The sequence below is a fragment of the Manis pentadactyla genome, chromosome 7 (assembly GCF_030020395.1).
Source record: "Manis pentadactyla isolate mManPen7 chromosome 7, mManPen7.hap1, whole genome shotgun sequence".
NCBI lineage: Eukaryota > Metazoa > Chordata > Mammalia > Pholidota > Manidae > Manis > Manis pentadactyla.
The window spans coordinates 138,134,795-138,153,074 of record NC_080025.1 but is presented as its reverse complement, the minus strand read 5'-3'; positions in this window follow the sequence as shown (position 1 = coordinate 138,153,074).

The following is an 18,280-nucleotide window of genomic DNA, read 5'->3' as shown; positions in this document are numbered from 1 at the left end:
ATGGTAATGTCTTACAGATGCCCAAGATATCCAGTACCCTAAAGATCCCAGTGCAGGATCTATTTTAACTCTAGACAATTCCTGTAAATAGCTAGCATCCTTAAATCAGGCATCTTGGCACAAAGAGTCTGCTTATTTCACTAATGATGTGGCCACTTTCTTACACTTGTCTTGTAGCACAAGGTGCATAGGATGACCCAGGATGGAAAGGATTCCCTCCATTAGAAACAGAACCCAAACTGTGTCCACGAGATTGCTCTGGCCCTGGAATTTCTCTCCCTGGGATGAGAGAAGACTCACTCTTGCTGACACTGGCATTGTGATATTTCTCTTTATTGAATCTACTCCTTCACTTATGGTATATGACATTGTGAAATTTGTTCCTATCCTTTGCAGGACAGATGGCAGCCCAGAAAGATTATCTCTGGCATGAAAATAAAAATCAGAGTTCTACATATATGCTTCTTGTTTCTGAATGTATCTTTCTAAGTTGCTCTGCTTGTTCACTCTACACTTGCACTTCCCTCCTTGTTCCTTTGAACTTGACACCATTCATGACTTTCTTCACTTATAATTTCAGCTATTACCATAATCACTTGCTTTCTCTCTGTTTCCATTCCATGTGTCAAGAACAATGGTTTTGTCCTACTTGCACTGGTCACAGTGGCCCTCCTTCACAAACATTCCCCTATGTTTTAATTTTCTTTACACCTGCTCCTTCTCTTACTTCCTTCAGTCATTTCCATCAGAGGGGCTCATTAGCTGAGATTAAGGAAGAAGCAAGGCAAAAGGATAGGAGAAATGTCCTTGTGGTAAAATAGGAAGGGCTTTTAGCTGGGATCTAACTCCCTTTGAAGGCACAGTTCCATCCTTGAGGACTCATGTCCAACATACTGTCAACAAGCCAGTGCTCCAAAATGGGCAGATGACAACTTGTCAAGAGAATCTGCTGAAAGTAAAATTCTCCCTTAGGCTACCAGGGAACTGCAATATTCAAAACCTTTAATGTACACGACAAATCTTAAGTACTATACAGGTAATGGATAATGTGGTGTTTAATTTTATGTCAGCTTGGCTAGACCATGCTACCTAGGTTTTGGCTAAACACCAATCTAGGTGTCACTCTAAAGGTATTTTTTAAAATGAGATTTAGCATTTAAACCAATAGACGCTGAATAAAGCAGATTTCTCTCCATAATGTAAGCAGGTCTCAAATAAGCAACTGGAAGTCTTAGGAACCTGAAGAGAAAGGAGTAAGGTTCCCCAAGGAAGAGTAAATTCTGCCTGTAGACTGTCTTTAGACTCGAGCTGTAACATCAACTCTTCCCTGGGTCTCCAGCATGCAAGACTGTCCTACATTTAGAACTTTGCCAGCCTCCACAATTACATGAGTCAACTCCTTAAAATCAATCTATCTATCTATCTATCATCTATCTATCCCCTATTGGTTCTGTTTTTCTCTTGAGAACCCTAATATAGCTGGTGTTGGGAAGGGACAATGTTGAAAGAGTTGGAATTTTTTGAAAACATATTCGAAACCTTGGAGTGAAATCAGGTTCTAAACCCACAATATAGCAGATATTTCAGATGGAAAGGGCAGATGGGGAGTGGAGAAGATATGCCACCCAGGCATGGTGTGCTGAATTCTCAATGTTATTTTTGCTCTGCTTTACGATGTTTCAGTGTTACTTCAGTAGGCAATGAAGTCTTGGCATTTAAGACAGATTGTTGCCTATTGAACATAATTTTGAGAGGCACTTATGATGATTATTTACCTGTATACTAGTTTTAAAATCATTATTTTCTAAGTGATGGTCATATATTGATAGAGGATGTCATGCAAAATGATGGCCATGGAATAAGAACATGGTGAGGTTGCCTTAAGGCCAGTAGGACTGACCATAATTTTAATCTTTCACTCCACATTGATTATAAGACTCCTGTGTATTTTAGCCTGATTTAAATGTTAGTAAACATTGATTAAATAATTCTGACTTAAACAGCAATGGATATTTATTCGAGAAATGATGTAGTTTGAGGGCCAATGAGCCAATAAATCCAAATTGCATAGAAGATCTGGGTGGAGAAGAAGAGTATCAGGCAAACGTTGCAACAGCATGGTTTCTTAGGCATTTTCCCTGAGTCTATCTTAAAATTTGGAACTAGGCAAGTCCACCAGACAAAACTCCATGTGTCCCAAGTCCGTTTCACAGTTGACACAGAGGTGTCAGTATTCATGGGGCTGAATACATCTGAATAGATCAAAATTTCAGAGGCAAGGTAGAATGTAAATAACTGCCACAGTCCAGTAGAAGGCATGAAGGAACGCTTTCAGATTGGTATTTATGACAAAAGTCTGAGGATAATGCTCTCTTCTTCTCCATGTTATTGCTCAGAAAACCCACCAGCAAATGGTTCCAAAAGTGAAAAAATGAAACTGAAATTCTCATGTCCTTTAAGTAATGAACAAGTCTAGCAGGTTTAGGGAACTAAAATAGAGGCTGATAAAATCAGATTGTAAGCAACTCTGAAGGCTCATAGAGGAAAATGTGCATGGTGAAAGGCTTAAAGATTAAGGAGAAACTTGCCGCAGGATAAATTTGCAAAGAGAAAAGTAATCTTAGATCTGACAAGCTCATGAAAAAGGAAGATACAGAATGACCAGAAAAGAGGAGTTATAGAACATTGAACACATATTATGTGTGTAACATAACTGTGCTAAACTGTTTACATGTATTAACTCAATCTTCAAACCAACTTCATGGAGTAGGTTGCCAGCTTTATTCTGTTTTATAAATAGGGACACCGAGGCTCAAAGTAGATCATATATTGAGCCCACATCAACATAAAGAGTAACTGGAGGAGCCAACTTTGTGGAATCTGAAAGTTTTGTTTTATAATATTGGGAAACTCTTTCAGAAATAGAAAAAGCTTACAAATATGAAATACAGATAAAAGACTTTGGAAGATGCTGTAAGTGAGGGGCTCTGAGGCTTCACATCGTTAATTTTATGGTGAGCACATCTTTGGATGAGCCAAAATTTAAATGAAGTCTGTCTGGTTCTAGAACTTGGACTTTTAACTACTCCACTGTCTGCTGGTGAAGACAGGTCCCCAGTGCAGCATGCCCAGACAGTAACGGAGAGTCCCAGAGTGGGTAAATACAAGGCCCTCTATAAGCATATGTTTTATTTTTGATGGTTGACTGTTCTAGGGTGTTTCCCCATAAAGTTGAAGTGAACATTCTTAGCATTCATTCTTTCTTCTGTTTGTTCATCTCTCTACCTACCATCCACCCAATTCCTTCAGCTAAGCCACTCTACAAATACTGATTGAGCACCTACCATTACAGAGAGGTTTTTCGTGATGGGCATAGCAAAGTGAATAAGACAGAGTATGATGGGGTAGGCAGTCAGAAACATAAATTTAATAGGCAGTCATCAGCATTGTAATAACAGCTTCTGTTTATTGAGGGCTAGTAAGGACTTCTCAGGGTTAACCTAAATGGAGCTGGCAGCCTTGGGACCTGTTTCTGTCCATCCATACATTTTAAAAAGCATCCAAACAGACATACCTAAAAATGATAAAATACAAGTGTGATTCAAAAGTTTTGAATAGTATCATAGATCTTTACTGTAGTTATTCTTTTATCAGGGATGGGAAGTTTTACACATTAAATTCTACAAATACCTTAATTAATATCTCCCTTGATCCCAACATTTTTCTTTTAAAGGTAGCTGCCGGAGATTTCTTCTTGTTCTCTCATCAGTGTAGTGTGCCCACTGCCACGGTTATTGCCCCCATTCTTACATCACTTTTGACATATGATCCTTCCTCCCATGGTGAAAGACCTCAGAAGTAGAGCTTAGCAACTTTGTCTCCATTTCTCATGAGACTGTGATCTGCTAGGATTGTTGTGTATATCTTCTTTAAATACCAAAAACAGCAGTAAGAACAAATGCTTACAAAGTGCTTACTGTAAGTCAGACTCTCTTCTAAGTGCTTAACATATTAATTATATGTTAACGTATTAACTTATTCCTTAAAATAATCATGTCACTTAAGTATTATCCCTGTTTTATGGATGGAGAATTTGTAGCCTAGACAGATAAGGTAAATTGCTTAAGGTTGCAAAGTTACCAAATGTCAGAGTTAGGGTTCAGAATAAAGCAGTCTTATGCCAAAGTCTAAGTCCTTAGGTGCATTTACTGTCTCTTTATGTAACAACATTTTACAGTTGAAGAAAGGAAACTCATCAGAGATTTAATAACTTGTTCAAGTCATGCAGCCAAAACCCAAAAATGGTCATATTCAAGCCCAGATAGAAGCAAACCCTGAGTTGGTGCTCATAATGACTACTCAGTATTGCCTCCCAATTAATAAGGGCATGAGTGCTACCGGGCTCGCACACAGGGCATTGACTCATGCTGAGGATGCTAACTACCAGAGGAGTTTGCATCCAAGTTGAGTTTTGAAGTGTTGCAGTGTGACTCGAAACCAGCCTGAGATAAGAATAAGTGTATGTATGTGTTTGCAGCAATAACGCTAGCTGCCTTAATAGATTAATCCTAAAATATCTTTTTGTTTTTTATTGAAGTATTGTTGATAAACAATCTTATGTTAGCTTCGAATGTACAACTGTCGTTCAGCAGTTACCCACATTATTAAATCCTCAACCCCTAGCACAGTTACTACCTATCAATGTAGAAAGATGTTACAGAATCATTGACTATATTCTCCATGCTATACTACCATCCCCCATGACCAATTTATATTGTGATTGCGAATTACTGTGCCCCTTCACCCCCTCCTCCTCCTCCCCACACCTGCTCCAACCCTTCCCCCTTGGTAACCACTAGTCACTTCTCAGTGTCTGTGACTCTACTGCTTTTTTTGTTCTTTCTGTTTTGCTTTGTTTTATATTCCACAGGTAAGTGAAATCATATGGTATTTGCTTTTCTCCACTTGGCTTATTTTACTGAGCTTAATACCCTCTAGATACATCTATGTTGTTGCAAATGGCATGATTTATTTTCTTTTTATGGCTGAATAATATTCCATTGTGTGTAAGTACTACTTCTTCTTTATTCATTCATCTATTGATGGACACTTAGGTTGCTTCCATATCTTGGCTATTGCAAATAGTGCAGTGATAAACATAGGAGTGCATGTATCTTTTTTAATTAGGGATTTTGTATTCTTCAGGTTAATTCCTACGAGGGGAATTATGGGGTCAAATTGTATTTCTATTTTGAGTTTTTTGAGGAACCTCCATACCGCTTTCCACAGTGGCTGCACCAATTTGCATTCCCACTAACAGTGTAGGAGGGTTTCTATTTCTCCACATCCTTGTCAGCATTTGTTGTTTCTTGTCTTTTGGATGGTGGCCATTCTAACTGGCGTGAGGTGGTATCTCATTGTGGTTTTAATTTGCATTTCCCTGATGATTAGTGATGTGGAGCATCTTTTCATGTGCCTGTTGGCCATTTGTATTTCTTCTGTAGAGAAATAACTGTTCAGGTCCTCCACCCATTTCTTAATCAGTTATTTGTTTTTTGGGTGTTGAGGCATATGAGCTCTTTACATATTTTGGATGTAGGTTGATGTAACCCCATTTGTTCATTTTTGCTTTTGTTTCCCTTGCCCAAGGAGATGTGTCCAGGACAAAACTGCTCATTTTTATATTCAAGGATTTTTGCCTATGATTTCTTCTAAGAGTTTTATGGTTTCATGACTTACATTCAGTTCTTTGATCCATTTCAAGTTTACTTTTATATATGGAGATAGAAAATAACCCAGTTTCATTCTCTTACATGTAGCTGTCCAGTTTTGCCAGCACCAGTTGTTGAAGAGGCTGTCATTTCCCCATTGTATATTCATGGCTCCTTTATTGTATTAATTGACCATATATGCATAGGTTTATCTCTGGGCTCTCTATTCTGTTCCATTGGTCTATGGGTCTATTCTTATGCCAGTACCAAGTTATTTTGATTACTGTGGCTTTGAAGTTGGGGAGCATAATTCCTCGAGCTTTGTTCTTCTTTCTCAGGGTTCCTTTGGCTATTCGAGGTCTTTTGTGATTCCATATGAATTTTATAACTATTTGTTCTAGTTCATTGAAGAATGCTGTTGGTATTTTGATAAGGATTGCATTGAATCTATAGATTTCTTTGGGCAGGATGGCCATTTTGACAATATTAGTTTGTCCTATCCATGATCATGGGATAGATTTCCATTTATTGGTGTCCTTTACACTCTCTTGTGTATCTTATAGTTTTTAGAGTACAGATATTTCACCTCCTTGGTTAGGTTTATTCTTACATATTTTATTCTTTTTGATGCAATTGTAAATGGAGTTGTTATCCTGATTTCTCTTTCTGCTAGTTCATTGTTAGTATATAGGAATGTGACAGATTTCTGTGTATTAATTTTGTATCCTGCAACTTTGCTGAATTCATTTATTAGTTTGAATAGTTTTTTGATTGAACCTGAAATCTTAATGATTTAGCACAACAGAAGTTTATTTCTAGCTCACATAAAATCAGAGGTGAGAGAGAGTAGGAGTGTGACACTGCTATTAGGAACATCTTTGGTGTCATTTCTGTCATATTTGACATTACTATCTAGCTGGTAAAAGGTAAGAGAATGGAATATTAAGGTGAATTCTTTTATGGGCTACATTGGAAAGTGGTTTACATCATTCATCTTGCATCCCTATAGTCACAGCTTAGTCATATGGCCATACCAAACTGCAAGGGAGATTGGGAAATATAGATTAGCTGTGTGTCTAGGAGGAAAAGGAAAGTTTTGGTGAAATGTCTGTTACCATAAATATATGATATGTGTGTCTTCTTTATTAGTAGGTAATTTCAAAGTTGTACCAATTTGTATACTAGCAGGATGTATGAATTCCCATTTCACTACAACCTCAACAACATTTGATATTATCAGTCCTTTTAATTTTGGCTGTTCTAATGGATGTGTAGTGGAGTGCATTGTGATTTTACTTTGAATTTTTGCGATTATCACAGGTTCTCTGGATATTGCTTATTCCTTTTCAAAGGTGCCTGCCCAAGGCTCTAACCAAATTTTCAGTTGACTTGCTTGTCTAATTGGTTGTAGGATTTCTGTATGTATTGCCTTTTACTCTTTTAATGATGTCTTTTTATAAACAAGTTCTTAATTTTAATGTTTACATGTATCAGTTTTTCATTGGTGGTTAGTGTTTTCTCTACTCCGGGTTCATGAAAATACTTATTTTTATCTTCTAGAAAGTTGCTTTTGTTTCTTTAGACATTTGGATCTATTATCCACCTATAAATGGCTTTTGTGTTTGATGTGAGAAGGGGCCAAGATTAATTTTTTTTCCTTGTGGCTATTCAATTCTCTCTCCTTGCTTGTCAGAAAACTTATTTTCTCATAGCTTTGCAATGCCAAATTCATTGCATATTAAGTGTCCATATTTTATCATTGTTCTATTTGTTTTCATTATGCCAATTTTACACTCTTTTAATGACTATATGTTAAAATAAAAATTACTTATGACATATGGTACAGTAATTCTTTCCAACTGATTTTTCTCCAAGATTTTATCTTGCCCTAATTTTTTCTTTTTAAAAAAATTATTCCAGAAGACAAAAGCTTTAGATAAATTTGAGAAAGGAAAACAAAACAACAAGCCCTATATGTTCATTTTCAGTTCAGTTACTTTTGAAGTAATAAAAAAGTGTAATTTATGAACCAAACTCTTTTTCACCAGTCATGCTTTATAATTTTAACATTTTACCATTGTACTTTTTTAGAACATATTATATACACTCATATGGTTCAAAATTTAAAAGGTCCAGAAAAGAACACAATGAAAATTTCCCTCTCATCCTTGCCCCTGGCCCAATTCTCCCTAACCCCGGGCAACCCATATAACCAGTAAAGAATCATTTCTAGAGATACTGACTACATATATATGTTGGCTTTGCTGCATGACAAATCAGTCCAAAACTTAGTGATCTTCCCCTTATTCTTAACCCTTTGAATTTCATGGGTCTTTAAAAATCAGCTTGTGCATTTAAAAATTCTACAAAGAAAAATGTTGATATTTTGATTGGGATTATATTGATTCTAGAACTCAGTGTAGAGAGAAATAACATTTTTACAGTATTGAGTTTACAATCCATGAAGATAGAAAATCTTTTTATTTATTTAGGCCTTCTTTAATTTCTCTCAGTGTTTTCTGTGGAAAATCTTTTTTTAGATTTATTCTTGGGTACTTGACATTTTATGTTACCATAAATGGTATGGTTTAAAATTTTTCATATTCCAGTTTGTTATTGGTACACAGAAATATAATTGCTTTGTAAATAAATTCATCTCATTGATTCTTTTGGATCTTCTATATGCACAAATATATCACTTATAGATATAAAATTTCTATTCTTTCCCTTATACTTTTACATTTTTCTTGACTTAATAAATCATTTAGAACTGTCAGTGCAATGTTCAACAGAAGTAACTACAGAGGACATGCTGTGGTATTCCTGGTTGCAAAGTAAAAGCTGTTAATAGTTCAATATTAAATTTAATTCTTGGTGTGGATATTTGTTGGTATTCTTTAAAAGATTAAAGAAGTTTCCTTTAATTACTAGTTGTGGTAGGCTGAATAATGTCCCCCTCCAAAAAAAAGTCCAAGTCCTCATCCCCAGAAAATATGAGCATGTTACCTTACCTGGTGAAAGGGACTTTGCAGGTGTGATTAATGGTAAAGAGCTTGAGATGGAGAGATTATCTTGGATATTCCACAGGGGCCTAATCTAATCATATGAACCCTTAAAATCAGAGAAATTTTCTCTGCTTTGGTCAGTTAGAAAGATGTGAATGAAAATGGAAGAAGAGTCAGAGAGAGAGACATGGCTGGCTTTGGAGATCAAGAGAAGGGGCCATGAGCTAAGGAAGGAGGTCAGCCTTTGCCAGAAAAAGCAAAGAAATGGATTTTCCCTATGATTCCCCCAGGAGAGAACACAGCCCTGCAGACACTTTGACTTCAGCCCAGTGAGACCTATATTGAACTTCTAACCTAGAGTACTCTCACAAAGCTGTGTTGTTTAAACCACTAAGTTTGTGGCAATTTTTATGGCAGCAATATAGTACTAGTGCACTAGTTTGATAAGTTTTTTAAACATCATAGAGAATGAATTTCCTTACAATTTTTTTTGTTTCAGTTGATATGGTTACATGATTTTCTCCTTTATTTTGTTAACATGGAGAATTGCACTGCTTTCTGAATGTAAAACCAATCTTTCATTGCAAAAATAAATTCAGATATATATATATATACATATATACATAGATATATGTAGGTAAATATAGATATGGACATATAGATAAGTAGATAAATAGATGAATTTAGCTTGATAGAATTTCCTAAGTATCTTTGCTTCTCTGTTCATGAGTGATACTGACCTGTAATTTTACCTTCTTATAATGTATTTATCAGAATGTTATCAGGGTTAGGCTGGCCTCATAAATTGAGTTAGGCAGTGTTCTTCTATTCTCTAGAATAATTGTGTATAGCTGTTATTTGTTCTTGACATATTCAGTAGAAATGGTTGATTAAGATAAAAGGGCTTGGTGTTCTTTTTGAGGGAAGATTCTAAAATATATTTCAATGTCCTTAATAATTAATTATTGGATTACTTGGACTATTTCTTCTTCACTTTTTAAAGCTGTATTTTGTTAAGCTGTGTTAACAGAAAGAAATTTTGTCCATGTACATTCCGATTATATTGTTAATGTCACCAGGATCTGTAATTATATCCCCATTTGTGCATTTTTGACATTTAAAAAATTAGTTTCATTAGGTACTTATCTATTTCATTGGTCTTAAACTCTTAACATTGTAGGTTTTTTAGTTTATACTTTTATCTATTTATTTATTATAATTTTGTTTAATTTGTCTTTTTTTCTAATTTCTTGGGATGTATGGTTGAATGATTTTCATCCTCTTCTTTTATAATATATATTTTTAAAGCTATAACTTAGTTTTAAAGTATAGCATTAGCTGCACCCTATAAGTTGATATGTTGAATTTTAATCATCACCTAGTTTAAAATATTTTATAATTTCCATTGTGATTTCTTCTTTGATCTGTGTTTTATTTATAAGAATGTCTTATTTTCCAAAGACAGGCTTATTGTAACAGATTTATTGAGGTACAGTTGATGTACAAAAAACTGCCAATATTTAATGTATACAGTTTGTTGAGTTTGGACATATGCCCATACCTGTGAAAGTATCACCACAGTCAACATGCCATATACTGGATTTTTAAATTAATTTTAGCTTATTCATATTGAACTCATAGGAATCTGAGTGATAGCTTAATGACACCCCAAATTGTCCATGTCCTAATCCCTGGGACCTGTATGTTACTTTGTATGGCAAAAATGACTCTGTAGATATCATTAAATTAAGGGTCTTGAGATGGGAGATTATCCTGGGTTGCTTGGGTGGGCCCATTGTAATCATAAAAGTTCTTATAAGGGAAAGAGGGAGGCAGGAGAGTTAGAGAGACGATATGATGACAGAAGCAGAGGTCAGGGTGATACAAGGAGGGGACCATAAGCCAAGGGATGCAGGTGGCTTCTAGAATCTGGTAAAGGAAACAGATTCGCCCTTACCTCCTGAAGGAGCACAGACCTTGATTTAGACTTATGAACTCTGGACCTGTAAGATAATAATTTGTGTTGTTTTAATCCACTAAATTTATGGTAATTTGTTACTGCAGCAATAGGAAACTAATATATGGTGCGTAATTTCCATCACATTATTCACACTGAAGTGTATTTTTTTCAGTTTCTATGAAGTTATGAGTGTGCTTGAAGAGAATGTGTATTTTTGACATCATGTTTTATATATATCTAATAGATCAAGTTTTAAAAAATTATTAAATAGTCTATATTCTCAACTCTATATTAATGTTTTCTATAAATTATTGAGAGTGAGGTATCAAAATCTTTTTACAATTGAAGATTTATAATTTATCTTATTTCTTCTTATTCTGTGAAGTTTACCTTATGCAGTTTGAGCTTGCATTATTATGTGCATATAAATTCAAAATTGTTATATTTTCCTGTTGAAATGAACTGTTGTCAACAAAAATTTTGTCTTTTTATCCTAGAAATTTTTGTGGCCATAAAGTCTATTTTGTCTAATATTAATATAATGACATCAGCTACATTTGATTGGTTATTTCTGGTAAAACCTCCTCATGTTCTTATTTTCCTACAAAAGTATTTTCCGTACTTCTAAGTTTGAGATGCATCTTTAACAAGCAGCATATAATTGAGTTTTTGAATTTATATACAGATTGCAAATATTACTATTTTAACCTACACATTTAATCCAATTACCATTGGCATAATAATTAATATATTTGGGTTTTAAGTACTATCAAGCTATATAATTGATATTTTTCCTGCCTCCTCTATGTTTCTGTTTCTTTGTTTTCTTTAGAATCAATAACACTTTATCATTTAATTTATTTTCTGTGCTAGCTTTTGTTAGAGTCTATAACTATTTTTTGTGGTTATGCTAGAAATTTTAACATGCATATGTAATGACAAAATCTAATGTTAATTATGTCAACACTTTTTGAACAATACAAAGCCTTAGGTCATTAAAATTTTTACCCTTATCCCCAACTTTGTATACTCAGTACATATTTTAAATATTTTCTGTAAAAATTCTTTTTGAGGTATAACATACATAAAGTGTCCAGATTTTAAGCAAAGCTTGATGAATTTGACAAAAAAAGTCCTCTGAAACCAACACCCAAATTAATTAGATTATTTTTTTGTACACCAGAAACCTGCTTTGTTTCTCCTTCAAATCAATACCCTCAATGTTAAGACAAATTCCTATTTCTATCACCAAAGACTGTTTTTTCCCTTTCCTGAGCCTCGTATAAAATGGGACATTTTATATACATACAAGTATGTATACTTATCTTCTGGTTTCTTTCTCATAATATCTGCAGCCTTTATCTAGGTGGTTGCACTTGGTAGTTAATAAATATTTTCCATTGCTGTTTAACATCCTATTATCTAAATGTACCATATTTTTTTTCCACTTTACTGTTGATGGACATGGTTGTTCCCCCAACCCGCCATTTTTGCTATTTTGAAGAAAACTGTTATGGATTTTTTGTACATGCTTTTAATATAAATATCCACTCATTTATTTTGGGTGTATACAGTCAGTTCTGCTATAATGTAACATATGTGTTCCTAAAAATCACCGCACTGTGTAAAATTTCACAAAAACCCATAAAACTTATTAGAAAAATGGGAATAAGGGCATAACACTCAAAAAATATTATTAGCAATATATATAATAGAAGAACCTAGTAAAAACAGTAGTATATTACTACATATCAGATGGTTAAGAAATACATTAATACTACAATAAATATGACACTTTACCTTGAAAAAGACATGATGTTTGCTTGTGGAAGTGAGTGGCAGAAGTTTGTGGGTTATTGTGAACTGGCGGGCAGAGGGCTCTCTGAAATCAGAAAGAAAGTTGTCCTCACCCTTTGCAACCCTTGAGCCCTTGGACATAATGTTTTTGCCTTTGGATTGTAGGTCCTTCAAAGTTAGTAATAGATACCTGTTTCATCAAAATTGTAATTTTTGGTCCATTATGTAGCCTTCTTCTTCAGTTGACTTTAGTATTACTGCTGGAAATTCTTTTGTGACTTTCTCATCTGCCCTCCTGGCTTCACCTGAGAGCTGAAGGATTTGGAAATCATAGTGAGGTTTGAAATCAACCAGCCACTAACAGCCCTAAAAGGAACCACTTCTGCAGGGTTTGGTAGTTTCTGTTTAAGGTCCTCATGTGTAAGTAGTACTGTATTGTTTGTACGGCTTGGCATTTTGGACCAGGACTCTTAGATATGTTTGGTATGTTGAGTGCTATTTATCAACTGTGTTGTTTATATAGAAAAGGTTGTAGTTGCAACGAGATAATAAAATACAACTTCGTAGGATAACAACCCCGTGAACTGAGGTAGCTGGTAGATGTTTGAGGCATGCCAGTGTGTTTTGTGTATTCCTACATGGGTTTGTTCAGCTGGATACAATTTCTGCTCTATGTTGAGTTTTTTGCTAATGAAACTGTACATTAGGAGATGTGAAATTCTCACTACTTTCAAATTGTTCCCCAATAAATTAATCAAACTGAAACAATTTCGGGATTTCAAAACAAGAGTCATAGCAGAATTGTATCCGGGCATGGAACTGACTGATCGCGAGGTACCCAGTGTTCTAGGGTATCGCAAGTAGCTTTAGCTGTTGCTGAAAAAGTTTTCCAATATTCTTTCTAGCAGCAATGCATATGAAGTCCAGTTTCTCCATATCTTCAACCAACACTCTATTTTGTCCGTTTTTTTTTCTCAGATATTCTGAAATGTGTATAGCTGAATCTCCTTGTAGTTTTTATTTTTATTTACCCAGGGACTCATGATAATGAGGCCATTATTGTAAGCTTATTGCCCATTGAATACATCCAATTGCGAATTACCTATGTAAATCTTTTCTATGTCATTGTATATTCTTACCCACTTGGAAATAGGCAAAGTAGCAGAGTAGTCAACAACACAGGTTCTCGAAATCAGATAAACTTGAGTTTAAAGCCGAGCTCTGTCTCTAACTAGCAGTGTGATTCTGTACTAATTTCTTTGACTTTGATATTAAGGGTTCAAAAATGCTACCGTTACTATTTTAATGGAAGCATGTGGTTTCGTTATATGATGTATCATAATTTTCATGAAGAAAGTTTATCAGAGCAATTTATCTCAAGTTTTTACCAGAATAGTTATTATGGCAAAAGGTCTTTTGGAGCCTTTCTTAAATTTGGGTGTTTGGTCAAGTATTTAATAGTGGTTGGTGTTACAGGATCCCTGAGTAATGCAGAGATGTCCCTAGGAACAGAATTGGGAGTACTTGCTTATTTATCAGTAGAAATTTGTGCTTCTCTGAGTATTTTACTAGAATTTGCAAGATCCTTGTAAATTTCCTAGGAGAGAATAGACCGCTGTTTTCACTGTGACCTGAACCACACAGATTAATACATTCCATACAGCTGTTGACTAAGTCCATCACTGCTTTGCTTCAAAGGGTTATATTTTCCTGAATGTGACACTGATATTTGAGGACACTCCATGTCTGACAGTGTCTGAGAACAGGGTACTGTCCCAGTATACAGGTTGAGTATATCACCTGTTCCTTCTTCAGAGAGTAGGAAGGAACTCAAATTGATTTCAGGATTTCCATTTCATTTCAGGATGATTTTAAATCTTCTTGACTGGTCTTTGGAATAATGATAGTTCCCATTTAGATGATGTTCCTGTTGGGTTAGTGATGCAAGAGTCGGAAGGATTTAACATAAGCCCTGCTGCTGCTCTTTGCCAGAGATGCCATATTCTGTGACTGGCTGACATTTTCTTTTCCTGGGCCATGGCATTATATTCCTTTAAATCACCTGGAAATCTTCAAATTACTCTCGAATTATTATTTTTTCCATCATCTCCAAGAGATATGCTACTTCAAAGTTGATGTTACTATAGATGCTCTTATATAGCCATATTGTTGACCAACCAGTCAGCAGAGATTTTAGTGCCTGAAGTTGAGAAAAATGTGTTCCTCACATATGCAAAGTACTGTATTCATGGAATAATGAAAACCTCAGAGCTGCATTCCCCGTGGGAAGGAGAACATGGAGAGTACCTAGGGGGCAGAGCCTGGAGCAAAAGGTTGAGGTATAAAAGGTCATGGAAGGGTGAGTGGAGAGTAAATTAGAAGGACTCAGCGTTGAGGAAGGAAGAATTCTGAATGGCTCAGGTCCAGAAGAACTGAAGTTTGGAAGACTGCAGCTCAAAGTAGAAGCTGGTGAATACTGTGGCCAGTAGGCAAGCTTTGGGCTGACTGTATCCAAATAGCTGGTGTAGCTTTAAAAGTAAAACAGACTGTTGGACTCCATACCCAGAGGTTTTGATGATGCAGGGGTTTGATAAAATGATGTCGGAATTTGGTACTTCTATCAAATCCTGTAGGAGATCCTGAAGTGCCATCAATGATACAGAGAACTTAAAATACATAGATTAAGGCTGAGGGCCATATTCTTAGGGAGCACAGTTTTAGTGAAGCCTGAAAGTTAAAAAGGTGGCCAGGAAGATGGACATTACATAAAATGGTCTAAAACAGGCCTAAACATATTATAACCCTGCACAGAGCTTCAATCCATTCTCTCTTGATAATGGTTTTTAGAAAGTTTAGTTATGAATTTAGGCTGAAGCTCTAATGAGATTGGAGGTTTAGAATTTAGTAAACCATGAGTTCTCAAATCCCCATTTAAATATGATCTACTTGATCAATTAAAAAAAACAAAGGAGCCCATCTTAGATATACTGAATCAAAATCTCTGGGTAGGCAGATCTTTGACATTTTAAAAGTTATATGATTTTATGTATATTTCAAATAAATATATATTGTATTGAGGAAGTAGTTTGACATGGTTATTACATGATTTTAATGATCTTGGAGGAAGCCATGTGGAAGCAAGACTGAGACATGTAGGGAGGGTAACGAAGGAAGCAATTTTATATACTTTTCTCCATCATCCCACAAATAGACAACTTAGCCCACTCCTTTGGATGTTAGAAGCAGGTTGTGCTTTTCCAAACAAATGAAACTTTTATAATGTCCCAAACATGTCCCTGTGACCTACTGCACCTGGGAACGTGTTTCTACCCCCAGATTATTCAGCCCATCTTCATTTTTACCTGTTTGATCTGATGTTCAAATCCCATCTTCTCCAAAGAGCCTCCCCTGATTATCTTAGGGTGACCCCTCTTTATTCTGGGGTCTCACTGTACTTGAAATCCATTGCAAAATTATAAATTCTCACCATAATAAAATGTAAACAGAATAAAATAATAATCAATCATAATTCTATCACTCTAAACTAACTATTGTTACCATTTTCGTACAAGGGCTTTCAAGTGTTTCTATTTCTCTCCCTCATTTGTAATAAACCAAAATGCAATTATAAATATTTATAATTCTAAGAGGTATATATGTGTATATGAGAGAAAGAATTTTTTTTCTGTGAGAAACACTATTTTTTACTTCTCTTAATCAGGTACATTTGGAACAGCCCTATCTATTAGACTTGGAAATCCTCCATTATAGTCTTGAACTTGGATTCCTATCATGTAGCTGCTGCCCTCACACCAGCCTCCTTCTTTGGGCCAATACATTCTGCCGAATCCCTGAGAGAGAACCTAAGTTACAGAGCCCGTAGCACAAAGACATATTGGGATGGGGAAGGAATGGTGCCTCTTACTCATTCCTGTAGCAGCAAGGGCAACAACAATAAAAACCCACAAACCAATATCTCAGTGAATTGTCCTGGCACAAGTGTGCTCATGTGTGCATGTGCACACATGCATACATACACACACATGATTTATAAATGCATCCATACTACATATCTTGTTTTTAGTATCATTATTTACTGCATGATAGCTTATAAATATTTGCCCCATAGTTACATTTCTTCTACATAATATTACAATGTATAAATACATTGTATAAATACATAAATTTACATTGTTTAAATAAGTTAGTCCCTTATTTAAACATTTAGTTGTTTTTAATTATAATTCTTTGAAATAATACTGAAGGAAGATCCTCACTGGAATATGAGCACCATGGGGGTGGATGTATATACGTATGTCCCAAACTGCTTGTTCCAAAGTGGCACCTCCTCTAGCACTGTGTGGCATTGCCAGTTGCCTCACATTCTTACCAACATTAAGGGCTATTCACTCAAACAACAAATCACAACTTTTTCCCCATTACACTACATATGACGCTTTTTTGCCACGAATTGTGTTTTGACTTTTATTATAAGTGTGTCTCCTTTGTGAATCATCAGACCATCCTTAGCCCTCTAAGTGTTGGATGGCCCTGACTCACTAGGATCATCCATCATAATGGTTTCAATATGGAAATGACTGCCAAATTTTATTTCCAGCCCCAACTTTTTCTCTGAATTCCAGACCTGTTCAGCCTGCATAACAGCTTCACTGGATGTCATAAGGCATCACCGATACAACACATGCAGGTCAAAACTCTTGACTCCCCACATTCCCAAACTGCTCCCCCCATAGTATTCCACACACTTCAGTAAGTGGCATCTCCAAGAACCCAGGTACTTAGGTCAAAATGCAGAGTCATCATCGATAACACTCTTTCTCTTGCAACTGACATGCAGTCTACCAGCAAGTCCCATGGTCTCTACCATAAAATTACCTAGAATGCCCTTACAGTTCCCATTTCCAATGCCACCTCCTCGGTCAAACCCCAAGCACCGGTCACCTGGACTCCTGCAACATTTCCTAACCGTTCTTCTTGCTTCCAATCTGGCTTTCAGGTATTCTCTTCTATGGATAGGAGCCAGAGTGTGATCCTTTAAAAAATAAACCAGGTTTTGTACTCCTTCCTCCCTCCTAAAATAAAACAAAGACAACAAAAAGAGGAAACAAAACCCTTCCCGATGGCATTCCATTAGGTGTAGGATGATTTCGATCCCCTCCCCGGTCATGGCTTAGGAAGCTTAGGAGATCTGCTCACTACAAAATTTTCCGGTTTCAACTTCTGACATTGGTCCTCTCCTTTATTCCTCTTTTCTGCTCCCTTTGCCTTGGCCTTCTTGCTCTTTAAACACATGGAAGCAAACTCCTGCTTCAGGGACCCTGCACTTGTGGTTCCCTCTGCTTGACAACTGCTTATAATAACCTTATAACCTTGGGTGTATGAATGGCTGGCTCACTCTGCCCAAATGTTTCCTTTTCAGGGACTCTTGCATCATAACCTTGTTTAAATTATCACTTTCAGACTCTCTTAATCCCTTTGTCTTGCTTTATTTTCCTCCATAGCACTTATTGCCCAGCATTATACTATATATTTCTTTATGATTTTCCTGTCCCTAAGATGTAAGTCTTAGGGAGCAAGGAATTTCTGCTTCCCATTTCCTGTTTTATCTGTAAGGCAAAGAACAGTAACTTTGCAATAGTAGGCAGACAATAAATATTTGTTGAAAGAATAAATGAGTGAATAAAGTCTTCCCAAAACTTAAATTTCTTGAAAACTTGGAAGGAATTTTCTCAGTTTGGGAGAAAGGAAGAAAGAAGGTAAATCTTAATGTAACCCAGCAACTTTTT